The sequence below is a fragment of the Galeopterus variegatus genome, unplaced genomic scaffold (genome assembly GCF_000696425.1).
Source record: "Galeopterus variegatus unplaced genomic scaffold, G_variegatus-3.0.2 Scaffold136, whole genome shotgun sequence".
Classification (NCBI taxonomy): domain Eukaryota; kingdom Metazoa; phylum Chordata; class Mammalia; order Dermoptera; family Cynocephalidae; genus Galeopterus; species Galeopterus variegatus.
In genome coordinates this window covers 435,408-463,338 of record NW_007726247.1, presented here as the reverse complement: position 1 = coordinate 463,338, position 27,931 = coordinate 435,408, and the positions used below count along the sequence as shown (strand labels likewise).

Sequence of the window (27,931 nt, the reverse complement as noted above, 5' to 3'; positions counted from 1 at the left end):
GGTCTTCCTTAAGGATTTCTTGCAGGGCTAGTTGTGTGGTGGTGAACTCATGCCATTGTGTCTGTCTGGAAAATACTATTTCTCCCTCATTTCTGAAGGATGGCCTTGCTGGGTATAGTATTCTTGGCTGGCAGTTTTTTCTTTTTTTTTTTTTTTTTGTCTTTTGTCTTTTTCCATGTCCGGCAACGGATCGCAACCCTCAGTGTTGCCCCCTGTACCGGACCAGGGACCGGCAACGGGATTGCAACCCTCGGTGCTGCTCCCGTGCCTCGCTCAGCCAGTGAGCGGGAACCGGTCTGTATGTGGGATCTGAACCCTCGGGCGGGAGCGCCTCTGCGCTTCCCAAGCAGCGCACTTATCCAGTGCGCCACCGGGCTGGCCCGGCAGTTTTTTCTTTTAGTATTTTGAATATATCATCCCATTTTCTTCTGGCCTGTAGAGTTTCTGTTGAGAAGTCTGCTGTTAGTCTGATAGGGGCTCCCTTTAGGTGACTTGACACTTTTCTCTTCTTTTAAGATTATCTCTTTGTCTTTGAGCTTTTCCAGTTTGACTGTAATGCGTCTTGGAGAGGATCTTTTTGGGTTGAATCTGTTTGCAGATCTTTGAGGCTCCTGGATCTGAAGGTCCATGTCTTTCCATATACCTAGGAAGTTTTCCATTATTATTTAATTGAATAGGTTTTCAATGTCTTTTCTTCACAGTCACATGAGCTAAGTCCCCTAATAAATCCCTCTCATATAATTATAACATATCCTATTGATTCTGTCTCTTTGGAGAACCTGACTAATACATGCTTGTTCTAGTCTGCTGCTTAAGCTGTCAGTTGTGTTTTTTTTATTTGAGTGAATCTTTTAGTTCCATGAATTCTGTTACATTTTTTTAAGATATTAATTTCTATGTAAATTTCCTCCTTCATATCCTGGATTTTTTTTCTTGTTTTATTATGTTGTCTGAGTCTTCTGGTATCTCAGTGAGTTTCCTTAAGATTGTTGCTTGGAATTCCTTTTCAGTCATTTCAAGGGTTTCCTGCTTTATAGGGTGTGGTATTTGAGAATTACTGTATTCTTTTGGTGGTGTCATTCATTTTTTTCTTGTGCTTTTGTATTTCTAGTATCTTTATGTTCATGTGTGGTCATCTGGTAGAGCAGTTGCTGCTTCTATTACTCTAGAGTCTCTTTGAGAAGAGAGACATCATCTTCTTTTTCCGGCCTTTGCTTGTGATTCTCCTTGTATCAGTGCAGTTGAGTATCTGGTAGGCTGCCCGCATGGTGGCTGTAACTACTTCTGTGGCATCAAACCACTTTTGTGGTAGCTGTGGCAGTGGTGGGCCGTCCACATGGAAGTGGTGTTTTTGGCATGCTCTGTTGCCTGCTTCTGGGTGTAGGGGGCTGCCCTTGGCTCCTGCCTAGGACCCTGGGCATTGCTCTCTTGCCTGCTTCTGGGAAGAGGGGCCAATTTTTTGATGGCAAAGACATTCTATAAATTGAAGGAACAAACCCAATTTCTTTGACAGACATGTTTTCCAAACTTGGTGTTCATAGAATGCTTTGCAGTTGAAGCATATATTCCAGGGAGATTAAATAAAATTTTTGTAGTTAGCAATTGGAGAGTTTATTGCTGCTTTTCTGTGAACACTGAAGAAAGGAATAAAAAATGACGAGGGCCACAAACTGTATAAGTTTAAACTGAAATAAGGGTGCTAGCCCACCTTGCTAGCTCTCTAACTTTGCTGTTTGTTCAGTGTGCTCTAGTGGTCCACAGAAAATAATCTCTAACCTGTTTTTTTATCTTCCTGAGAAGAGTAACAGCTAACCCAATACTTTGAATTCTTAAGGAATTAAGATTTACAAGATTGTTTCTTCATGTGGCAACTCTTACTGTTTGACCTAAAGTTTCTCCTTTAATTTTACCCAAGGCTGAATAGAGGGGCTTATAATTTTGTTCTACAGTCATAAAGTTATATTTTCTTTATATTCAATATTTGTTAATTTTCCGCTCCTTAAGATCTCAGTTTTTTAAAGAACAGAACTTAGGGTAAGGGCGTTTTACTTGAAACTTGAGGCAGAGAAGCAAGGCACAAACAAGCATCAGAAATGGCAGTCAGAGCTGCCACATGGAGATAAAATGTGGGCCAAAAATGAAAATCAACTCAGGCTAGCAAGTTTCTTTTCAGTCACAGCTGCAGAAGTGGTAGTAAGTCACATTGGTAGTGGCATGGCAGTTTTCTTTTCTCTAAATATAAACGATAAAAATATGTGCAGATGCTACTTTTGAGATGGGGCTCTCTATTCTTGCATGCTTGTTTACATTTACAATTTTTCAGAGAACTTTGAAATTCAATTGTAGTACATTGCCCACTCTGCCTCCTCCTTGAGCTCACTTGCTGCTGGCCTGAGTGCTTCAGGCCTTCCCGAATTTTGAGCCAAAGTAGCCAAAAGCCAACATGCAAGAATCTCCAGTCTCTAAATATGCAAGTGTTTTGTATGTGCATATTTTGCTCCCTTCATTGTAGCTAAACAGAAAGATATTTGGAGCCCAGAGCATATAGCCTGCATAATTTAAAAAGGAAATAAAGTCAACATTGATTAAAATTGCATCTTTAAAAAATAAATACAATCTGAGGCTTACTATTTATGAAATTCACAAAAATAGGTGACTGGTTACCTTTCATGTGTTTTATTTTAATAACATGAGAATATTTCAGTATTTATGAAGGACCTTTGCAATTTTTATTTGTAGTTATTTATGGTTTTATAAGACTGAGTTAAGTCGGGTCAATTTCTACTTAAATTGCTTGGTTTGCAAGAAAGAAAAGTAAATTTACTTGTTTGGGCTTTCTCTGTTTTCTTTAAACTTTCAAGAGAAATTTATTTTTGGATAAGTGAGATATATTTTGGTTCATTGTTTTTCATGCAACAAAATATGTACTGCGAATCAGTTGTGTGCAGTTGAGGGTTCCATAATAGGTTTTATGAGCTTTATAAAGAGATGCCAGTATCTTTTCCCTTGGTTGCTTAGATTTTCTAGAGGAGGGGAGACAGGCACATACAATGTAAATGTAGCAAAAATACTTTATTATCATTTTGATATAGATATGCTTTTTGAAAACTATGTTTAAACTGATTTTGTAGTAATAGTGGCAATACTTACATAGCAGTTACTATGATCTAGGCACTGTTTCTAGTATTTTCATCTATTATCAACTCATTTAATTTTCTTAACAACACTTTGAGGAAGATACTATTATTAACCCCACTCTACAGATGACAATAAGTTAAGCAACATGCCCAGAAATCAAACCAGGTCTAGTTTCAGAGTGCTGTACTTTTATCAACTATACAATTCTTCCTCTTGATTGAAAAATAATATAAAAAAGAAGAGTTTGTTTTGAAACTTCCAGAAGGACTTTTAGAACTTGAAGAGTTAGTCTCTTCCTCCTAATACCAGAGAGTAGCACTGTCATGGACTGAATGTTTGTGTCCCCCCCTACCCCCCCATATGTTGGAGCCCTAACCCTTAATGTGATAGTGTTTGCAGATGGGGCCTTTGGGACCCCTCATGTAATGGTATTTGGAGATGGCCCTCTAGGGTTAGATTAGTTCATGAGGGAGGGGCCCTCATGACAGGATTAGTGGTCTTACAAAAAGAGGAAGAGCTCTCTCACACATGTGTGCTCTCTCTTTCCTGCCTCCTTTTCTTCTTCTTGCCCTCTTTTTTTCCCTCTTCCCCTTCCCCCACGACATGCATGTATTAAGGAAAGGCCATGTGAGAACATAGTGAGAAGGTGGCTGTCTACAAGCTAGGAAGAGAGTCCTCACAAGGAACCAAATCAGCTAGCATTTGATCTTGGACTTCCCAGCCTCCAGACTGTGAGAAATAAATTTCTGTTGTTTAAACCATCCATTCTATGGTATTTTATTGTAGTAGCTTGAGCTTACTAAGACAAACACCCTGCTGCAGAGCAGTCTCTTCTCCTAAGAGAGGTGAGCTGTGATGAGTGTTAATTCCCTGCTGGGCTCATGGCTGTGTTCTTGGTTTCCATTACTGGAGAACCTAAATCTTATTATAATGAACTCAAAGGGGTATTCAGAACTCCTCTGTAGTGTCACATTATTGGATTACATACTGTTTTAACAAAGGCTTTGCAATCTTTCAATAATGGTCAATATTTACATTTATTATTGAGTATTTGACTCACAGATGATACTATGGAAATCATCAAAAATTAAACTTAAAAGTAAATATCTCCCTCAACATTTTTGCTAAAATGCTTCTCCTTAAGTGTTTGTTTTGATTGCCTTTGCATTGAATTTTAAGATCTTCGTTGAAGGAAATAAGCCCAGGGTGTGGTTGTTGCATGTGCATGGGTTTTCACTCATCATTGGCAAGGACTCTGACACACCTGATTGTTCCAGATTAGGTTGTGAACACAGGTTTATTTTTCTGCCTTAAGGCTGAAATGACTAATTGTGAATCCTACCTTATTTGCTTAGTTTAAGCAGGTGGCTGGGTGTCTGGGACCACAATTGATTTAGGTTCCTTGTTTCTTATTCAAAAAGGGACTGTGGGAGTTTTTTACTCTTTTGTCTAGACTGTCCAACGTTATAAACTGCAGTGATAATTTTGGGTTTACTTAGATACTAGTGAGTGTAAATGTAGAGTATGCAAGGTGGGGGTCAGGTGAGGAGCAGGATATAGGCATGGATATAATTGTAATTTTGGTGAGCGGCTTAGGTTCCTCAGAGGGTGGTTACTGTGGTTTCAGGTATGAATTCTTGGTTAGTTGTTTTTTATTATTAGTGAGTAGAGTTTGAATCCATGAAAGATCCATTCCCTAAATACTCATTTCTGTAACATCATATTACTATTTGAAAAAGTGGTTTCAGTCAAATGATATTTCTTATTTATAAACTATAAGATTAATCTGGACCAGATGGTGGGGACAGTCATGCACAACGAATATTATCCTGTCCAGAAAATTGAGAAACATTTCTTGGTAAATAAGACATCTTAGCTTTGGCTATTAGGCTTGTCTCTTTCTGAAAGGGAAGATGTTATAAAAAGGTTGAACTTGTTTGCAACACTTTGGATGCCTTTCTTCTAATTTTTGAATTACAAAAGTTCACAATTCTCAGAATTAGCTGCATCCTGGTACAATTTAGGATACAAATGCTCTATGGATCTACCCATTGTGAGATTTAGACTTCTCAATTGAGATTTACCAATTAGACAAAATCTAAATTCTTCCTCTTCTAATAAGTTAGTCAATAAATGTTAACCAAGTGCCTGTTAATGTTTTCTAAAACTGTTCTGAGCTCTTGAGCCACATTCAGTTTATGCATCGTCTCAGATCTCTGCACTTGTCTTGCTGACTGATATCTGCTGCTTTCCCACGGTTGCATGTTGGGTTGCTGCAAGGGCAGTCCTTCATGATGCTATAAGGAAGAACCCAACAGCATCCTGCCTCACGCCCATGCCAGGTGCTACTAAAACATTGTGGGGTCTGTTTGGCACTCACATATGTGCAACCTAGAAGTTCTGAGGAATTAATAGCCCATGTAGCCAAACTTTGACTAATGAGAGAAGGGAGTTGGTGGATAAATTCTTCTTCCTACTCCTAGAAAGGCTTGTTTGGAGACTCAGTAGCTTTAGACCGCCTCTCTGAAGACAATCTGCAAATCCAAGCAATCAGTTTATAAGGAAGCTGTGGCCAGCTTGGTGACACATTCTCTTATGTTTGCTCTCTCTCCTTTCCTGCCTTGCTCCTGTTTCCTTGCACTTCTCAGTATGTTATCACAGAAACTTTTGCCTCCAGATCTGTCTTCCGTGCAAGCTCATCTCATTCTGCTCTGAAAGAAATAACTGGTTGGATTACAGTGTAAATTGCACTGATATTATCATGTGATGAGTATAAGATCTTTACACAGGAGCTGGGAATACAAGTGAGGAATGATTAATTCTGGTTGGTGGAGGATGGGAGAGTAAGAGAAGTATTCCCAGAAGGAGGTGCTTCTTGAGTTGAGGCTTGCTCAATGACTAGGGGTTCACTAGGTGCCTGAAATAGAGAAGGTCTCTCCCGGTGGAGGGAATCATGGAAGGAGCCCCAAGACAGCTAGAGACATTTGTTGTGGTTGGAGCACATGGTTTAATGGCAAATGGTGGGAGGGACAGCTGGAAGGTAGTCAGGGCCAGATCATAAATGGCCTAGAATACCACAGTGGAGAGATCAGTTAAGTGGATTCGTGAGAGGGCAGAAGCCAGATCATAGTGACTTGAGGTGTAAATGTGAGATGATAATGAGAGATGGTTCCTGAAACTACTTTTTCAGGAAGCATGGCTGGGAAGAAGTGGAAATGAGCTAGAGAGGGACATGAAATATATCAGTAAGAGTCCCAGCAGGAAACAGATGGCTTGCACAAAACATTCAACTGAATAGCATTTAATGACGAAACTTTTTATAGAGGTGTGGATTGATTTAAGGGAAACAATATGGAAGAACCAGGAATTACCAGGAACAGCAGGTCAGGAAGCTGTTAGCACTCCTAGGCCTGACCCTTCCACGACGGGGAGGGAACGGTGTTCTGGAAGCTCAGTGGCTGTGAAGGTAGAAGAGAGATGAATACTTCCCTCCAGCCTCCTGCCAGTGCCTGCCATTGGATGAACATAACCAGAATCCAGAGGGCAGAGGAGCCTGAGTGATACAGTCTGGAGAGGTCAGCCTCTTCAGGCCTACCTTGGGGGAGATAAGGGTGGAAAATGGATCTAGAGAGCAAATGATCAATCACCAATGCACAGGGCCAGTGTGTGTTTGTGTACACACACATATATATATGTTTTTAATAATAGGAGAGATAATTTATTTGATGAGGGGAGAGCCAGATGAGAGAGAGGCATTACACCCAAGCAAGAAAGAGGCAGAATAATTAATGGAATTAGTAAGTAGTTTGAGGAGAGGATGAGATTTGAAGAACAGGAAGATACTCATTTTGGAGAGTAGGAAGGATGCGCTGTTGCCTGAAACCCACAGGAAGGAGGCGAGCCTGTGAGTGAGTTTGAGCGTGCGTAAACACACACAAAAGGGAGGAAATTTGAGGAAACTCATGCTTGAAGAACTTTTATTTTCTTGTCAATGTAGGGTGCAAGGTTCTTTGCTGAGAATGAAGGGACTGGGCTTTGGTATAAGGCTTGAAAATATTGTTAATTTTACAATAGTCCTAAGGAAAATGGAAAAGTTAGCTCATTAGGGAAGATGTAAAAGTGCTGCTGAAAGAGGGTGGGGATCCAGCTGAGATAGGATGTGTTCAAGTACAAACAGCAAGTAATAAAAAGGAGAAATTCTCATAATACATATTAATAAGTAAATTGCTGACACTAGTAGTTGTGATATAGTAAAGACAGAATTGTACTTTTGCTATTTTTTGACCCTTAGCTGTGCCTCACACATACAATTGGATCTCAGAAACCTTGAGTCTCAGATTTCTCACAATACCATATTTCCTCAGTTCTAAGGCACTATGTATTCTGAAATGTACCAGAGTTGTATTACCTTTTTCAGAGGTTCAAAAAATTCTCCACTGTGTTAAAGGTACTATAATTTTTCCCCAATATCAGTAGTATATATGTATCTACTTAATTGTATATAATTTCTTTTTTAATATCTCTGTCAAAAACCACGTCTGTGCCTTCATCTGAAATATCTGAAGATTCTCCTGAATTATTTCTGTCCATCAGCAGTTGGTGAGATTGGTGGACATGCTTCTTTTCTAAACCTCTGCTTGGGATCCTAGTCTGCGTTGGCTTGACCTAACACTACCTCTGTTTTGCCTTTTATGACATTGGTCTGTGCCTAATTTTCCTCTTTTGTTATTTTACCCCCACTCTTGCATTCTCTCCATGTTCCTGCTTCCCCCACCACCAGGACTTTTCTCTTTTGTGGTCTCATGCTCTGGCCCACCAGGGTTTAGGCATCTGTCAATTGACGTATTTAATCGATTAGTTCTTACAGTGTCCCATAATTTAAGGCTGAACTGTGGTCTCACATGTTCTATTGTTTTTGTTTGTTTTAAATTTCTATTTTCTAATGCAAATGATTTGAGTCCACAAAGCTGCTTTTTTTTTTTCCTTTTTGTCTTTTTTACTGGCCGGTACCGGGATCGCAACCCTCGGTGTCCCGCCCGTACCGGGGACCGGCAACAGGATCGCAACCCTCAGTGTTGTGCCTGCGCCACGCTCAGCCAGTGAGCGGGAACCGGTCATCACATGAGATCCAAACCCTCGGCGGGAGTGCCGCCGTGCTCCCAAGCGGCGCACTCTCCAGTGCGCCACTGGGCCAGCCCAAAGCTGCTTTTTTCTACGAGGTTACACTCATGGTTTTGTCCTTTGTCGTTAAACCCTGTCTCTTAGGAGTTATGCAGAAGTGTTTGGCAGATAGTATTTGAGTGATAGTGCTTCAAGATGCCTGAAGTGGTTCTGTTCTACTTTTCAAACTTCCGTGGTCTATTCTGAAGGAATCAGCAACTTCTGCCCTCTTAATTACGTTACCCCTTGTGGCAGAGGAGGTCTTTTGCACATGTTCACTTTTGGTTTCTTTGCTGCCTTATTATGTAATCTTTTTTTTCAGATGCTATAAGCAACAAATGAAAGAAAATTCAACTCTTGTGATACAAATAACTCAACTAAAGTGATAATCAAATAAGTGTACAGTTAGTTGGCGTATTGTTAATTGGCACAGGCTATGACAGTTATATCATTCTGCAGAGCTAGTGACAAGTTTCTTTTTTTTTTTCCTTTTTGTCTTTTTTCGTGACCGGCAATGGATCGCAACCCTCAGTGTCGCGCCCGCACCTCGCTCAGCCAGTGAGCGGCCGGTCTGTATGTGGGATCCGAACCCTCGGCGGGAGCGCCGCCACACTCCCAAGCGGCGCACTGTAGCAGTGCGCCACCAGGCGGGCCCATGACAAGTTTCTTTTGATGTGGATTTCAGAAGCCTTCAAATTTTCATCTTAGAATTGAGGAAATGTAGTATCTGCCTCACAGTGTTGCCATGAGGATCAGATTGAAAAATGTATGTGAAACATCTTTACAAACTTCAGTGAGCTAAAGAGGTTACAGTCCTTGTTTTCTAGTGCCTAGTGTAGTGCATGACCTGAAATACAATCATTAAGTCAGGAGAAAAACAAAAGAAATGAAAACATAAAACCATAAAACTCACTGCCATCATATTAGCTGTTAGAAAGTTTTGACTTTCTTCTCCAATCTACCTACTAGTATTTATTTTTCAGAGTCTCACTTTTTGTATTTTGGGCAGAATGGGAAAGAGAAGCTATAGTGGGCTTTCTCCATCTTGGCTGGCGCTGGTGAATCGTTTGTTATGATTGGTGAACATACATACTAGGGCCTGGCCAGGGTTGGAGTTCTGTGACTGACTAACCCTAACCCTAACCAGTCAGAACTGCCCAAGCAGAACTGCATGGGATCTTAGAATAGTGTAGTGAGGGCAGAGGGCATGCTGTTACCCGAAGCAATGGGAAAGGGATGCCAGGCAAACAGAACTACAAGTATCTACTGTTTGTGATGAAAAAGAAAACCTTTTAATAGATGTTTTAAGTTTATTTTCTAGGAAGTGTGGTTATGGCCATAGATATTATTAGAGTTATACTGTTGTTATTATTTTTAAATCCTGTTGATTTGAGAGATACTTGTATGGTCAGTTCAGTGCAAAAGAACTTAAATAACTAGCTTAATTTTATTTAATTCAAAAAATTTGTAAACAAAAACATGATTTTGGATGTCTAAATTTTCAGATCCCCTTATCACCTACACTATTTTTGTAGACCTAGCTCTTTATAAGTAAAGTTCAATTTCAGGTAGCAGCAATGACAAGAATTAGCTTTTACATGTAAATTGTATTTTTATAAATCCTTTCTGTCCAAGCTCTGCCAGTGGTTTAGCTGAATTCAAATGTGGAGTTGCCCCTTTCAGAGCCAAATTGTGAGTCAGTGAAGTGTGTTTTCCGTGCTCCATCACCTCCTTGTTTTCTTTTCCCCCATTCTACTATTACCACTTTTTAAAATCCAATTTGTAGCAGAATCCTTCTTGTATCTGCCTGTCTGGACAGTCCTTAAGCTCTGGATCTTCTCTTCCACACTTCTTTCTTCAGAAATTACCTGATCTATCTTATGACCTTGCCATTAAAGCCTTGCTAGGTGATTGACATCCATAAGGGAAACTAATTTGGACTGAGATGCTAATAATTGATAACGGAATAATGCTTCAGTGATACTTTTTGAGTTTTTGTATGTCCTACCATTCTAAAATCAGAAGAAATATGAATATTTTTTATGTCTTGGCAGAGCAGTTACCCAAATTTAGGGAAAGTAATACATTTTAAATGTAGAAAAGTTGAAAATATAGAATCATATAAGAGAAAATAAAAATCACTATGTTCATCACTCAGTTAATTACTATCAATCTTTTTTCTATGTACTGATTACACACACACACACACACACACACACACATGCACAGTCTTTATCATGTAAGAGAAAATAAAAATCTCTATGTTCATCACTCAGTTAACTACCATCAATCTTTTTTCCGTGTATTGTTACACACACACACGCACTGTCTTTAAAAGGGTTCAGACATATTGCTTTACAGCCTTTATTTTACACTTAAATATGTCATAAATACTTTTGTCATTAAATATCCTTTGGCATTATTTTAAAAGGAACTATATAAAATTCCATTGTGTTTGCATCATAATTTATTAACTAGTCTCTTGTTGCATGTTTAAGTTGCTTTAAAATTTTCACTATTTTAAATAATGCTTTGATGGAAATATATTATGGTTTCCTTGGGTTACATGCCTAGAAGTGGACTTGATGTGTCATGGGCTATATATAATACATTTCTGAAACTTTGATGCAGTTTCTCTTGGTGCTTATTAAATAGTATGCAGTTGTTCAAATCCAAGAATTTTGTTTTTCCCCTTTTGGAAAATTGTATTTTTATGTACCATTGTACACTTTTAATTTACGTTAGGTTAAAAAAAAATTACCTTTACCTACAAACACTTCATGAAGGAGATAGACCCTTCCAGAAAATTTTATCTTGGGAAGTGGTAAGTATCTTTCTTGCTGTTCTTTTGTTTGGATGTTGTCATATAGTAGAGACCAGTACCACCTTCAGACCTTGTTCTCTGCTGTAGAGGGCCCCACTCAGGTCATTCTCTAGCTGTGTCTCTCCTCCTGCCTTGCAGTCTGGGGGCCAAGGAGCTGTTCCCCCCTGGATGTCATGGTCCACCTCTGCCCCCTTTACACCATACTCTGGGTAACATGACTTTGGAATTGCATACGTAAAGGCCCAAAATTGCTTTTGGGACCTCCATGGGCTTTTCCCAGGTTCATTCTCCTGATTGTAGACTGTGCCATTTTGGAAGGGGCACTTATAGGGCTTGGATGTATGGACTGGGGATGCCATTTGTATGTGAGGAGGCCTCTGAAGGAGGAGGGCATCTCAATTTACTTTCTTGACCTTGACCCTGCAAATATAAGGTGTGGGTCTGAGAGAGAACCTGTTACACAGTGATTTGTTATTACACAGATTTCCATATCCCATTACAAGGTATGAGCAGAGAGAGCCTTCCAGACAGAAAGTCACATGCATGCTGGAGCCTGGACGCTAGGATGTGTACAGCATGTTTGATCCAATAGTTTCAGTGTTTCATACATGAAGAAGGTTGAGAAGTGAAACTTGGAGAAACAGATAGACGATGAATTAATAAAGGACTTTTGTGCTATGCTAAGATTATGGACTTTATCCTCAGGCCACTGGGAAGTGATTGCAGCGTTTTGAGCAGGGATGACATAATGAAATGTTTATGTAGAACTGGCTGTGGAGTGCAGTGGTTGTGGGCAGAGCAGAAGCAGGGATGCCAGCTAGGGTGTTGGTGGCATTCACTGAGGCAGCAGGAGACAGCGATTGAAATAGAACAGTGGCCATGAGGATGACCTTGCCTGTACTGTGTGGGACCATGCTGTGGACAAATTCAGGTGGGATAATATGAAGATTATTTTGGAAAGCTTATAGAGTTCTGCAAATGTTAGTGTTCTTATAAATGATAATAGTTATATTGTGGATAAAGGTTACATTCCAGCAAATCTCAATTCTGGGGTAAGCACATGGGAAAATGAGCTAAAATGATGTGGGAAAGGGTGCCAGTGTGGGGTTTAATGTTCACTGAGGGCACCTTTGGGAGGGCAGGAAGGTGGCTCTGCCAGTCTTTGGGGTGGGGGATGAAGTGGAAAGGACAGTGGTGTTGGAGTTGGCTGGACTTGGGTTTCAGTGTTGGAAGTGTTCCTGAGTGGATCTCACCTTTCAGTGTTTAGCTGTTCACATAGTTCAGTTTTCAAGATACTTTTCCTTCCTTTTGCTGCACTTGATGTTCCTGAACCTGTGACCTCTCTGGTTCAACTTGATCAGAGGAAATATTTCTTCTCTTGCCATGATGTGGAAGGGAAATGCAGGGTTCTACATTCTCAGACAGATTTTCAGCCAATCTTTCTGTTTTAAGATCTGAATTTCACCTCTGATTTCTGAAGTATTTGGTGCCTTCAATTTTGAATCTTTCTGTAGCTCAAATCAGCTTTCTTTTTGTTATCTGCCTGTGTAGTCCTCAGCTTTCAGAATTTCTTGCTTTGATAAGTCAGTTAGGCCTCACCTTATGCTTTCCATCTTGCAGGATAATTGGTGGCAACTGCATCTATTGCTGTTTTTTCACTTCTGTTCTCTGTATTTTGGTGAGCTTATAGTATTTTTATTCCTTTACTCTGTTCCCATTAGAAACTCCATTCTTTTGCACGTTTGTTGGGAGCAGAGACAAACATATATTTGATTCAGCAAGTAATTAGATAATAAAATGATTGTGTTTAAAATATTTTTATATGAGAACATACATTTTTCTCAGTGTCTTCTATGAGGATTTTTATTGTTAATGAATATTTCCGGTACTAATATTATAGATTGTCCAGCTTCAGTTTTCTTGAGGAAATTAAAAAGTTTTCTTCATTTTTTTCATGGGTAGACTTGTTTCAGAATGTTCATTTTTGAAAATTTCCCTGGCAGTACATGATTACAGGATGTGGTTGGTTTTCCTTTGTCAAGAACAGTGAAAATATGGGACATAGACTATAATAAGAGAATTGTAGCTTTTTCTTTCAAAGATTAAGAGGAACTTGAGGTCTAAGCTGGGTCTTTCTAAGAAAGAAACCCTGTGCACTTTGATTCACACTAAAATATAAGCCCCTGGAGAGCAGGGGCCTGGATATTTTGTTCCCTGCTGTATCCCCAGCATCTACACAGTGGCATGTGGCAGGTGCTCAGTCAACATATATTGAATTAAAAAAATGAATTGAGCACCTATAAGGCCTTGTATACAAAGGTAGACATTGAACTCAGGTTGAAAATAAGCACTTATAAAAAATAATTTCTTAAAAAGCAATAGTTTCCACAAATGAAAAGGATGTGTCATAAATAGATCAGATACATATTACTTTACTTAGCAGTAGGTTTCCATGGTAACATCACGTTCCTTTTATAAAAAAAAATCTGAATATAAATATTTCTGCAAGTTCTACTGAGCTCATGTGCTTGATAATGTAGGCTAAAGGAGCTACTGTAAGTTGGTGTATGTCTGCATTAGGTATTCTCATGCTTTGGGCCTCTCCACATAGTACAGCGAGGTATGTGTATTCATTAGAACTGGAGTGGAAGTATTTGTGCCATGCACTACAGTCTCGTGCTGTCTCCTTTTTTCTTCTTGCTGTTTCGCTCTCTCAAATAAATGTGCCAAGAGCTTTGCTGAGCGCTTAAATTCCGAGGTCTTTCTCCCAGAGGAGTTGCAGTCTCATCAAATACTAGGTTATGCTGTTCTCAGTATTTCACATAAAAAAATTCAAAGAAAAGGAACTTTACATGAAGAAAATGAGATGAAGAAAATGAACTACATTTGCTTCTTTTTGTCTCCTTTGATACCTGTGTGTGTTCTTCTAGGTATCAGCATTTTCCCTGCTTTGAAGCCAGAGACCTTCCTCTGCCTCTACTGCTTTTGATTCTATACTAGAATTTGTGGTCATCTGTGGCCAATTCTTAATTGCCTGCAGAGGATAGAGAGGGAGTGTCAGGGGGCTGACTTTTCTCACTGGCGGATCACTGATATGAACAAATCTCAGAGCACAGAAGACCAGGCAGCTGTGTTCGTATAGTCATTCATTCGCTCACTGTCTTTTACCCACTCATCAGTTTATCCATCCTTAGGCTAACATATTTCACTGCATACCTTTAGGCATATTATCTCCAGGCCTGATCTCACTGCTTACCACACCCTATCAAACTAGCTATTTATAAAAAAACTGGTAAGCTCTAGAATAGTTACAAATCCTGCTTATCTTTCAGGACCTTATCCTCAAGGCCTTTTCATACTGTTCCACTTCACAGGGGTTACTTCTGACTCTGAAATCATAATACAGTGAGGTCACATTTTGCATACTCTACCACATGTACTCTGCTGAATGTGATTCTAATATTTAAAGATCCTTATTTTTATTTTTTTTTATTTTTAGAAAACCTGTCCCCTAAAATTCAAGCCATCTGAGTGCTAAGAAATAGGTATCTGATAGAGTGCTTAAGGAAACATTGGCTGTAATGAATGTGTTGAGCAGTAGTACAACATTGTACTTTATGGGACAATTAAGGGATTTTTATTGGTGATTTTGACCAGATAGAGTTTCTACTTGCATGCTGTGATGTTGCTGTTCCACTTTACGTTCCTTATTCTTTATGCCTTCTTATGAAATTACATTTGTGTGTGTGTGTGTGTGTGTGTGTTGTCTACTCCAACAAAATCATAAGCTTATTGAGAGCAGGGTGCATGTTTTATTTTAAGTCTCCCCCATAACCCTTGGGCCATCATACTTATTAGTAATTAGGTGCCAGCTAGTAAAGAATGATATATGTTAATATATAAAATGATATATTGGCTATCACCAACAAAAAATGATATATATGTATAAATCATATCTATGACAGATGTCAATGTTAGTACATAAAAATATGTATATTGTCAATATGTCTGTCTATATATATATATATATATATATATATATACACACACATTTTTTTTTTCTTTTGGCAGTTGGCTGGTACTGGGATCTGAACCCTTGACCTTGGTGTTATAATACCACCCTCTAACCAACTGAGCTAATTGGCCAGCCTATGCATATTATTTTGAAAATCATTTTATTTGAAACATTGTCTAGCCTATATGTAGTAAAACTGTAAATATTGTTATCAGGATTGGGAGATGATATCCCAAGACTTACGGTAAGTACCATGTGTTTGGAGGTACTATGGGCATCCACTATATATTTTGGTATATCTTGGCATTTCGTGTCTTAGGTGTAAGATAACACAATTTGAATTTTTGTTATTGGAGAGTTTGTGCCTGTACCTTGATATGTGAATGTTTGTGAGAGTCTGTGAGTTTGTGTGTGTGTGGTATGCCATGGTTTCTATGGAAAGGTAATTTTCCCTTAAGTGTTTTGTAATTCCATGCCGTATTTCTTTTTGGGCTGTTTCCTGGTTCCCACACATTTACAATGTAAGGTTTACAGGGAATTCCAGTGTTATTTTGGAGCACTGTCTCCATGGCCCAGCATTCTGTGATTTTCAGACATGTGTAAATTACTGCCATCCTTTGAGTTGGAGTGGGCCCAGGCACTTCTTTCAGGTTGTAATTTGGAGAATATGACTTCTGAGCTGATGTTCTTTCTGTTTTTTAGAGTGTGCTCTGACTCATATCAATGTTTTTGGTGATAAACTGTCAGGAGTCCTGAAGAGTAGAAAAAATTGTCAAGAATTTTTCCCTTGTCAGGAAAAATTGGGAAACACATTGAAATAGGCAGAAAAGATTACTGTGTGTCCTCTTTGGTGCGCCTTTTTGAATGATCAGTTTCTATAGAGGCCTATGTCTTTCATTGTCTTTGAACTATTTTACAGCACTATGAGTTGCAGGAAACTGGTAGAAATAGGGATGTTTCTCATCTTTAGAAATGAAAATGTGTTTTATCCTTTGGGATGTGATTATTAACCTTTGGATATTTACCAGTTTTGTGTCTCTTAGTAAATTCATTCACTTTCATGGTTGTCTACTTACTATTTACAAAGCGTGTCCTTTGAATTCTCCTCTGAACTGGTGGTAGCATCTTATTGGTTGACTTGCTAATTAATGACAAATAGAATCTTTGACATATATTAATTTTGTATTTGTATGAGAAATTTTGCCTTTTCTTTTTAAGTTGCCCTTTAATATCAGAAAATTCCCATTTTTGAGGGATTAGTTTAAGTGCTCCGTGTTTACTAGGGTCTATGGTTATGGTTTTGGGGTATTATCTATAAATTTGAAAATATGTACTAGAATTCTCTTTATTGAGTACCCTGAATACCACTCAGAATATTTGGGGGGATGGTATATATTATATCAAAAGTGATCTTACTGTATCACCCTGTGTCTTAAAGTATATTTCTGTGGATTTAAGGGTTGCCTTCAGAACCAGATTTTTTGTTTTTTATTATTTATTACCAGCCCAGATAATTATTTAATAGCCTATTAAATAATTTAGAATAAAACCCATCTGGCTCGGGCTAAAATCTGGATTCCTGGCCTCAAATGAAATAGGTTTGTATTTCAGTATTTTTAAATTAAAAACAAACACATTAAAGCTTTTTGCTGGAATCCTAAGAATTGGTGAGAACAATAGTTGTGGCTTTTAGAATCTTGGGTAATCAAACAAGGAGGATAGGATAGAAGAATCTCAGGAAAATTAATTGGCACGTGATATTCAACATTACAGCCAGAAAACACAATACCAATTTCATGTTCTTGTTGCTGTTTTATCTCATAACTGGCAGCCTGGATCAAACAGAGGCAGTGGTAGAGGGGAGTTTTCTGGAGCTTACCTATTTTATTCAGAGGGCTTGCTTCATTTGAAATACATGCCAGACTTCACAGCATCATCATTTTGCTAGTATGATAAGAAATTACATGAATTTTACATTTGGCGGCCAGGATCATCTCAGAGGGATACGGAAAAAAGAGATGCATCCTAATACAAATATCTGGGAACAGAAGAAACAAGAAAGCCATTTTAAGCAAATGCATGGCTGGTCAAGGCAATAGGAGCTTGTGGTCAACAGCATAGTGCTCCTCTCTACCTACCCTCTCCCCTCCAAACATGCAAGTCCTAATCCCTGGAACCTGTAAATATTGCTTTGTATGACAAAAAAGGACTTCAAAGATGTAAGCTTAGAGTATTGAGAAGAGGATGTTACCCAGGTGGGCCCTAAATGCAATAATAAGAGGAGGAGAAGGCAATGTCGCCACACAGGCAGAGACTGGAGTGATGCAACCACATGACAATGAATGCTGGCAGCCACCAGAAGCTGGAAGCGGCCAAGAAAGAATTCTCCCCTAGAGCTTCCTAAGGGAGGGTGGCCTGGAAATAACTTGATTAGCTCAGTGATACTGCTTTTGGACTTGTGATCTCCAGAGCTGTGAGAGAATAAGTTTCTCTTGTTTCAAGCTGCTAACTTTGTGGTAATTTGTTACAGCTTCCATAGGAAACCAATATAGATTTTGGTACCTGCATGTGAGGTGCTGCTGTAATAAATATCTAAAAGTGGGAAGTGTCTTTAGAACTGGGTAACAGGCAGAGGCTGAAAGAATTTTGAGGTAGTGATAGAAAAGCCTGGATTGCCTTAAAAGACTGTTGGTAGAAATATGGGTGTTAAAGACTCTGCCTGCAAGGGCTCAGGAGGAAGTGGAGGAGCATGGTAGAAAATGCCTGTATTGTCTTAGAGAACACGTACGTCGTTATAAGCAAAATGTTGTTAGAAATATTAAAAGTGATACTGGGGAGGGCTCAGAAGAAAATGAGGAGCGCATCACTGGAAATTGGAGGCAAGGTGATCCTTTTTATGTAGTGGCAGAAAGTTTAGTAGAATTGTGTCCTATGACTGTTTGGAAACCAAAACTTGTTAGTGATGAGCTTGGATATTTAACTGAGGAGATTTCCAAGCAAAATGTTGAAGGTGCGGCCTAGTTTCTTCTTGCTGCTTATAGTAAAATGTGAGATGAAAGAAATAAATTGAGGGAAGAACTGTTCAGCAAAAAACCCATAGTTGATGATTTGGAAAATTCTCAGCTTATCTAGATTGCGAAACATGTTAAAATTAGGAGATTCGCTGTGAGGAGAGAGTGCTGTGGAGAGAAGGCCCAGGGTGATGGCCTTCCCAGTCCACCTTTCCTGGTGGTGATGTGACTTCATATTTCTATTCTTGCCTATCATTGATGGAGTAAGGGAGCCCAAACAGAGAAGACAAGGCAGAAGAATATTGCAGGGCAGTGCACTGAATAATTAGGGTACTGAACTGAAAATATTTTGGGATAGATTTGGAATTTCTCTCATTCTTCAGGTGCTCTCATAACATTTTGTCCTGGTTTCTCTCAGTTCAAGCCTTGCACATGGGTAATGTTCTCTGACCAAGGGAGGTCACTGTGAGAATTTCAAAGCAACCAAAAGCCAGAGGCAAGTGGGTTGGTCTTAATTTGGCAATTGTAATAAATGCTCTAATTTAATCACATCTGTGATTGATGGCAACCTGCTGTGGTAGTTGTGTATTAAGCCTGGGAGAGCAGATTAAAAACTTGTAGTCTTTACTAGTATTTGGATGATTAATTATTACACCTTCTGTTAAATTTTCAACAGTGTGAGAATTAGGTCAATGGGAATGGTTCTTTTATTTCTTTCTTTGACTGCTATCACTGTCCCATGTATTTCAATTTCCTAGTGTTATTTTGCTCTTTTTTATACTCATATTTACCGATTATGTAGAACTTATGAAGCCTGCAAAAGGGATAAGGAAGTGTGCTGTCATCTTTTTAGGGGGATGAGAAGAAAGGACAGTGGTCACAGCCTGAGAGTGTTGGCTGTCCTGTCCCCCATCATTTTCTCCATGCTTACTCTGTGCCTAGCCTCATACATTTTTTTATTTTTTTTTGTCTTTTTCCGTGTCCGGCAACGGATCGCAACCCTCAGTGTCGCCCCCGTACCGGACTGGGGACTGGCAACGGGATCGCAACCCTCGGCGTTGCTCCCGCGCCTCGCTCAGCCAGTGAGCGGGAACCGGTCTGTATGTGGGATCCGAACCCTCGGGTGGGAGCGCCACCGCGCTTCCCAAGCGGCGCACTATCCAGTGCGCCACCGGGCCGGCCCGGCCTCATACATTTTTGATCAATGAACTGCTTAGTGTGGGTGGTGGAGGGATGAGAGTCAAGGAAAGGGTACTGTTTGGAAACAAGCTTGTAAGCGATTGGGATGATTGAGAAAGCACAGTTGTCCCATTAAAATTGGCTCTAACAAAGGCTTGTTTTTGTGATTGTTTGCAGAAAGATTACCACTTTGAATATACGGAATGTGATAGCAGTGGCTCCAGGTGGAGAGTTGCCATTCCAAATTCTGCAGTGGACTGCTCTGGCCTGCCTGACCCAGTGAGAGGCAAAGAATGCAGTATGTTTTGTCTTTTTGACTGTTTGTTTTCCTGATTAAATCATTACCTCTTCATATTAGCCCTAGATGTTAATTATAATGAATATAAGGGACCTTGCAAAAATGAACGTGTGGCATTGATGTCTAGCAGAATAAAATGCAGCCTTTCTCAACACTAGGAGCCCTTATGTCTGAAGCCTGTAATGAGGCATGGACAATATTAAAGGATATATTCTTATTTTAAAAAATCTGTTTATTCTCTTATTTGAAGCCATTGAGGGCAAAGTGGCAGAATTTCTCTTTAATAGATGAATTCTTATTTTAAAAAATTTTTAAATAAAATTAAGTTTTGGATGAATACATATAACTTAAAATTTAAAGCATCTAAACCATTTTTAAGTGTATAGTTCAGTGACATTAGGTACATTCACATTGTTGTGCTACTGTCACCACTATCCACAGAACTCTTTTATTTTGCAATGCATTTTTTTTTTTTAGCATAGAAATAACTTAATGTACTTTTTTTTAGTGTAGCCTACAGAGAGATCGTAGAATTGCTGAACATCACATTCAACAATTTGTCTTTTGGCAATTTGGCAGCATTGAAGTGCAACATTGTGAATTAATGTAGAAACATGTCATTAAACTTATTTTCATTTATAAACTTTACCTTTCTTTAAACCTTTGCTTTAGTGAGTCAGGGGTTCCTGCAATGAAGTAGTCTAGGGATGGCCTGGAATTCAAAGCTGGAAGTAAGAGAGAGAGTATATTTTGGTTTTCCTGCAGTCTTCCAGATGGAATTCCTAAAAGCTTAGTTTTTCTGTTTCCAAATGAAAGAGCAGGTAAGCAAATTATTAAATGGATAACCTATTCCTTCCTGTTCATATTGAGAGCTTGTCTCTGTTACTATCTGGCGGAGTTTTAGCATAACCGGTGGATTTACTGATAAAAGGGAGAGTGCAATAGTCTTATGAAGAGAGTTAGGGGAAAACACCATTATTTCTTGGTGAACGGTATTAAATGAACACAGAGAGAACCTGAGTGCCCCTGTTGGCAGGTTCAGTCTAGCAACAGTCTTAGGAGATGGGGCTGGGGTGGGGTGGTGGGGGAAGGGGGTTGTCAGTACAGAAGAAGATGATGCAAGGTTGCCTAGGGTCTGTGCAACCACCTGTGCAGAGGGAGGATCAGCTCTCAGTGCAGGAAGAGTGTGGTTAGTACCTATTTAGCTCATTGTAAATTTGCTTTGTAAATTCACCTTACTAGGAAAATCTATATATTATTTATCTATACTCACTTTTTACTTATGGGATAATTCCTGGGTTTCCTTGTAAACAGCCCTATTCAGGTAGAATACCTGACCATTTCAAATAATACTGTATCTAAGAGATGTGGTAGTGCTGGCTAGCACTGGCTTTTGAGAGCTGATTGTTTGAAATGGGCCAGGGTGGAGTATTTTAAATTATGGAAATTGGCAAAGACTACAGATCACATGCCTCCCTTCCCTTGGGAGCCAGATTTTAAATATTTACCAGCACACCACTGATTAAATATATTGGCTCGAGGGTTCAGAAATCTTTTTCAGAATTGATGCCTGCATAGAAATTATTTCTAGTTGAATGTTGCCAGAGACATTTTTGCTCATATTTGCTATAATCTTCCACAGAATCATGTTTTGAATCTGACACTCCAGCAAGAGCTTTTCTAAAAACTCTGACCAGTAATCAAATCACTACTAGTTATTATTTACTTTAAAAATACTTTAGGGCCGGCCCGGTGGCACACTGCTACAGTGTGCCGCTTGGGAGCGTGGCGGCGCTCCCGCTGAGGGTTCAGATCCCACATACAGTCCGGTTCCCGCTCACTGGCTGAGCAAGGTGTGGGCGCAACACCGAGGGTTGTGATCCCGTTGCCGGTCCTGGTCCAGTACGGGCGCGACACTGAGGGTTGCGATCCGTTGCCGGACACAAAAAAAAACAAAAAGGAAAAAAAATACTTTAAAAATGATCATGCTTATGTGGTGGCTGGGACGTTTTTCATATTTGCATTTTGTCTGAAATCTGAATTTCCAAGTGTTTCTACATGATATATTTATATTTGCTCTGGAAATTGTTAGTCTGGACTTAGATCTGCAACTTTTTCTTTGTTATGGTAAAGGTGAATTATTTTAAAACTCACAAGTAAGTTAATAGATCTAAATAACTTAGACGCACAGTTAATTCATAACGTTAAACATGTCACTTACCACATTACCAATCGTTAGAGTTTGGCTGCTGAAGGCAGTATAGTAATAACTGAATATTTCTTCAGTGGCTTAGATATTCTATTGCTAATAATAACTACTATTTCACAAGTACTAATTAATTGCCCAGCATTGTACTTAGAGCTTTGTGTCATTATCCTATTGTATCCTCACAACTACCTTCTCTGATTACTATCAGTGTTGCCATTTTACTGATGAGAAAAGTCAGACTTAAAGTGGTGAAGTAACTTACCTCAGGTCACAGAGCCTGGCTATGGCAGATCTGGGATTCAAATACAGCCATGTCTGATTCCAGAGCCTATCGTTTACCCACTGCATTAACCTGCCACTTGAACATGGAACCTGGAGGAGCTTTTAGGTCTTCATATGGGAGACCTAAAGTTCTGTTGGTGGACCTAGCAGTTGGCTCATGCAGAAAAAGAAAATTAAAAAGTGGAACACTTTACACTTCAAGTAAGTGAGAATATTTAGGGCAGTGGTTGTGTGGGACATGATTTCCCTACATCCTCATGTCTCTAAATAAAATCAAACACAGATTTTGGCCTTTGTTGAAATTGCTATATATTCATCAAAATGTAATCAGGTAGCTCTTTCCCTCTTTGCCAAAAGAATCAGTGATGGAGGCCTTTCCTGAGAAAAGGGATTATAGGAATGTCCATGTAGTAGTTTTAAATTTTTTTCAGAAAATTGATAGGCAGGCTATGTTATATATGTGTTTTAAAAAAAATCATGTAAAATCTGGCTGCAAGGCTCCTCTTAGTGAAGTTTATGAGAAGTCAGGTATTAGATTTTGTTGTTCTAGAACCCTTGGATATATGTGAGCCTGAAGCTTACAGGGTTCAGGAAATGACATGGAGAGGTCTCTGGTTATTGACACTGGTCCCCATTCTCCTCTTGTCCCCTCTGCTGTGGCAAACTCATCAGTCTCTTAGTGTTGCTCTGGGCAGACCACTGAGATGACCTCACGTCTCTCCTCCTCTCTGCCAGCTCCAGGTTCAGCCACAGGGAACTTTGCTGCTTCTGCCAAGGCCCTGGTGCCAAGAGTCCAGTGTCTGTGGCATCATCTAGCATTCACGGTCTTGCAAGTAGCATGCCATTTCTGAACCAGAAAAAGGGGATATAACCCCTGTTCCAACCCCATCTCTTCTCAACTATTGGGTCACATCCCTCTTATCTGTGGAGAACAAGAGTTTCTAAAATCCTCCCTTGATCCTCTCAGGTTGCCTTGATGTTCTTTGATCATGAAAAATTAACAGTCCTTTGGAGTGGGTGCCGAGGTAGTGTTCTCTCTCTCTCATTATCTTTCTCTCTAAAGTCTAAAATTCTGAAGGGAAAATAAACATATCTCTTACTTTTATAGTCTCACATTTATTTTGGGAGTATATCTCTTCTATTACTTACTCTTTCAAATATTTCTGAATTCACAACTTCAAGTACAACCTTAATATTCTGTTTTGTAAATGAAGATGACTATTTAAGATATCTGTATTCCATTTGGTATGTATGCAGCAAATCAGCCACAGTCTTATGGACGTTGTTTACTCGTATACTTCAGTATTTATAATATGTAAATCAATAATACATATGAAGTAATATATATGATCAAATATGTGTAAGTGTATATAGATATGTGGGTATATATGTATATATAATGTGTGTAGTCTATATGTGTGTGTATGTAATTTATTTTCATATTTCTCATACAGAATGTAGTGAATTAATGTGGCTTTAATCAGATATGACTTTTACATATGTATACATACATATGCTTATATTCTAATCTTTGAAGATTGGTTATAAATGTCTAATATTTGATTGTCTTGGATTAATAAGTAATGTGTTCAGACTAGTAAAAAGAAACCAAAACCCCTTTGAATACAGACTTTTTTTCTTTTTTGTTTCTCTCCAAACTATCATTATAACCCATATTTAATGGGCCTTAAGAAATAAGCAGTTATATTTATATCAAACAAAGTGTCACTGGGGACTAAGGAGGTCATTACATAATAATAAAAGGGTCAATTCAACAGGAAGATAGAATAATTATAAGTATGTATTTACCAAACATCAGCGCACCTACATATATAAAATAAACATTGACAGACCTGAAGGGAGAAATAGATAACAATACAGTAATAGAAGGAGAATTAAATATCTCAAATTAAAAGATAAATGGATGAATCATCCAGACAGAAAAATCAATAAGCAGCAGACTTGAATAGCACTATAGACCAAATGGACCTAACAGATACATACAGAATATTCTACCCAACAGTAGCAGAGTACACATTCTTCTCAAGTACACACAGAACATTCTCCAGGATAAATCACATTCTAGGTCACAAAACAATTTTTAACAAATTTAAGAAGATTGAAATCATTCCAAGTATCTTTTCTGACCACAATGATATGAAACTAGATATCAATAACAAAAGGAAAATGGGAAAATTCAAAAATACATGGAAATTAACCTACACATTCTTGAACAACCATTGGGTCGAAGAAGAAATCTAAGGGAAATTAGAAAATATCTTGAGACAGATGAAAAGAAAGCATATTAAACTGTATGGGTTACAGCAAAAGAAGTACTAACAGGGAGGTTTATGGTGATGTATGCTTACATTAAAAAAGAAGATAGAGGGGCCGGCCCGGTGGCGCACTGGATAGTGCGCCGCTTGGGAAGCGCGGTGGCGCTCCCACCCGAGGGTTCGGATCCCACATACAGACCGGTTCCCGCTCACTGGCTGAGCGAGGCGCGGGAGCAACACCGAGGGTTGCAATCCCGTTGCCGGTCCCCGGTCCGGTACGGGGGCGACACTGAGGGTTGCGATCTGTTGCCGGACACGGAAAAAGACAAAAAAAAAAAAAAAAAAAAAAAAAAAAGAAGATAGATCTCAAACAGCCTAACGTTGCACATCAAGGAACTAGAAAAAGAACAAACTACTAAGCCCAAATCTGGAAGACCTAAGAAGTAAGGAAATAATAAAAGAGCAAAATATAGTAAACCGAATTCAACAGCACATTAAGAGAGCCATACACCATGACTGTATTAGTCAGCATTCTCCAGCGAGAGGGAATCAATAGGATGTGTTGTAATTATATGAGAGGGATTTATTAGGGGAATTAGCTCAAGTGACTATGAAGGAAAGTCCCACAATAGGCCATCTATAAACTGGATGGCGGTAGCATGGTTCAGTCCAAGTCGAAAGGCCTCCAAACCTTGGTGTAAGTCCTGGAACCCAACAGCTGAAGAGTCTTGAGCTCTCATGTCCAAGGATAGAAGAGAAGAGTGTATCCCAGCTCCAGCAGATCGAGAGAGAGCTTCACCTCTTCCACCATGTGAGGACACAGCAAAAAGACAGCATCTATGAAACAGGAAGCTCTCACCAGACACCAGATCTACTGGCATGTTGATCTTGGACTTCTTAGCTGCTTCCACATTTTCAAGTATTTGTTATAAACAACACCCCACTTCTCTGGTACCAGTTTTCTGTATTAGTCTGTTAGTATTGCTTATAACAATACACAGAACTGGGTGATTGATAAAGAAAAAGGAAACATCGCTTACAGTTTCTGAGGCTGGGAAGTCCTAAGTTCAAGGAACACATCTGGTGGTGGGGACAGTGCCAGGGGGCTCACATTGCAAGATGGTGGAAAAAGAGAGCAGAGAGAGACAGACTCTCCTCTTCTTTTAAAGCCCTCAGAACCATGCCCCTGACCACCATTTTTAATCAATTCATTACTGAACAGTCCTACAACCCAATCACCTCTTCAAGGCTCCACCTTACAATTACCATAATAAGAGTTCCCACCCTGTTAACAGTCACAGTGGGGGCTAAGTTTCTAATACATAAAACTTCGGGGATACAATTCAAGCTTCAGGGAGTTTTGAGGGGATATAATTCAATCCACTGCAATGACCAAGTGGGATTTATTCCTGCTATCCCAGGATGGTTTAACATGTGCAACTCAATCAGTGTGATACATCACATTGACAGAATGAAGTATAAAATCTATGGTCATCTCAACAGATTCAGAAAAAGCATTTTACAAAATTCAACATTCTTTCCTGGTACAAACTCTCAACAGTTAGGTATAGAAGAAACTTACCTCAACACAATAGAGGCCATATATGACAAGACCAAAGATAACATTATCCTCAATGGTGAAAAATGGAAACATTTTCATCTGAGATCTGTAATAAGGCAAGAGTTCCCACTCTAGCCACTTCTATTTCACATAGTACTAGAAGTCCTAGCCAAAACAATTAGGTAAGAAAAAGAGAGAAAAGACATCTAAATAAGAAAGGCAGTAAAATGATTTCTATTTACAGATGACATGATCTTATATGTAGAAAACCCTAAAGAGTCTACAAAAAAAACCAAAGCAAAATAAAAAACCTGTTAGAGTTAGTAAATTAATTCAGCAAAGTTGCAAGATACAAGATCAACATATAAAAGTCAGTTGCTTTTCTATACACTAACAATGAACTATCCAAAAAAAATCAAGAAAACAATCCCGTTTATAATAGCATCAAAAAGAATAAAAAATTTAGGAATAAACTTAACCAAGGAGGTGAAAGAGTTATACGCTAAAAACTGAGGAAAGCAACCACATGGGGTGTAAATGGAAAGACACCCCATGCTCATAGATTGGAAAATTTAATATTGTTAAAATATTCGTACTACCCAAAGAGGTCTATCTACCTGTTCAGTGCAGTCTCTATCAAAATCCCAATGGTATTTTTTTACAGAAATAGAAAAAAAAATCCTAAAATTTATATGGGACCACAAAATACCCTAATTGGCTGGAGCAATTTTGAGCAAAAAGAAGGAGGCATTATACTTCCTGATTTCAAAATATATTACATAGCTATAGTAATTAAAAAGGTATTGTATTGGCATAAAAAATACATAGAACAGTGGAACAGAATGTTAGAGCCCATGTTTATATCCATGCATATGCAATCAACTGATCTTTGACAAGTGTGCCAGAGATACAAAATGGGAAAGGATAGTCTCTTCAATAAATGGTGTTGGGAAAATTGAATATCCACAAGCAAAATAATGAAATTAGACCCTTACACCACAAAAATCAAATCATAATGGATGAAAGACTTAAGCATAATACCTGAAACCATAAAACTCTTATAAGAAAACAGAAAAAACCTTCTTGACATTGGCCTTGGCAATTATTTCTTGGAAATGACATGAAAAACAAAGACAACAAAAGCAAAAATAGACAGTTACATCAAACAAATGTTTCTGCACAGTGAAGGAAACAATTAACATGAAAAGCAACATATGGAATGGGGGGAAATATTTGCAATCCTTATATCTGATAAAGGGTTAATGTATATGTGTAGGGAACTCCTATAACTCAATAGCAAAAAAACCCAATTAAAAAGTGAGCAAAGGAACTAAACAGACATTTCTAGGAAGACATAAAAATGGCAAACAAGTGAAATGGAGCTCAACATCCCTAATCATCAGGGAAATTCAGATCAAAATTGAGATACTGCCTCACACATGTTAGGATGGCTGTTATCAAAAAAACAAAAGTTAAATATGGGCAGGGACGTGGAGAAAAATGAACCATTGTTAGTGAGAATGTAAATTGGTGTAGCCACTATGGAAAACAATATGGAGGTTCCTCAAAAAATTAAAAGTAGAACTACCATATGATTCAGCAATCCCATGTCTGGGTGTATATCCAAAGGAATTGAAGTCAGGATCTTGAGGAGGTATCTGCTTATGTTTATTGCAGCATTTTTCACAGCAATCAAGATATGGAAGCAACCTAAATGTCCATCGATGGATAAGTGGATGAAGAAAATGCGGTACATATATACAATGGAATACTATTCAGCCTTAAAAAAGAAGGAAATCCTGACATTTGCAACAACATGGATGAAGTTGGAAGACATTATGCTAAATGTAATGAGCCAGACACAGGACAAATACTACGTGATACTATTTATATGACAAATCTAAAAAATCATGCTCATAGAAGCAGAGAGTGGAATGGTGGTTGCCAGGGGCTGGGGAGAGGGAGAAGCAGTAAGGTA

At 38.8% G+C, this 27,931-nt stretch overlaps 1 protein-coding gene across 1 annotated transcript in view; it reads left to right on the top strand.

The window, feature by feature from the left end:
* Positions 1 to 27,931, top strand: part of KIAA1324L (KIAA1324-like ortholog) — a 169,909-nt gene that overhangs the window by 51,923 nt on the left and 90,055 nt on the right. The window contains exon 2 of the mRNA XM_008589304.1: positions 19,505 to 19,625. The gene's annotated coding sequence lies outside the window, so the exon portion shown is untranslated. The remainder of the gene's footprint in view (positions 1 to 19,504; positions 19,626 to 27,931) is intronic.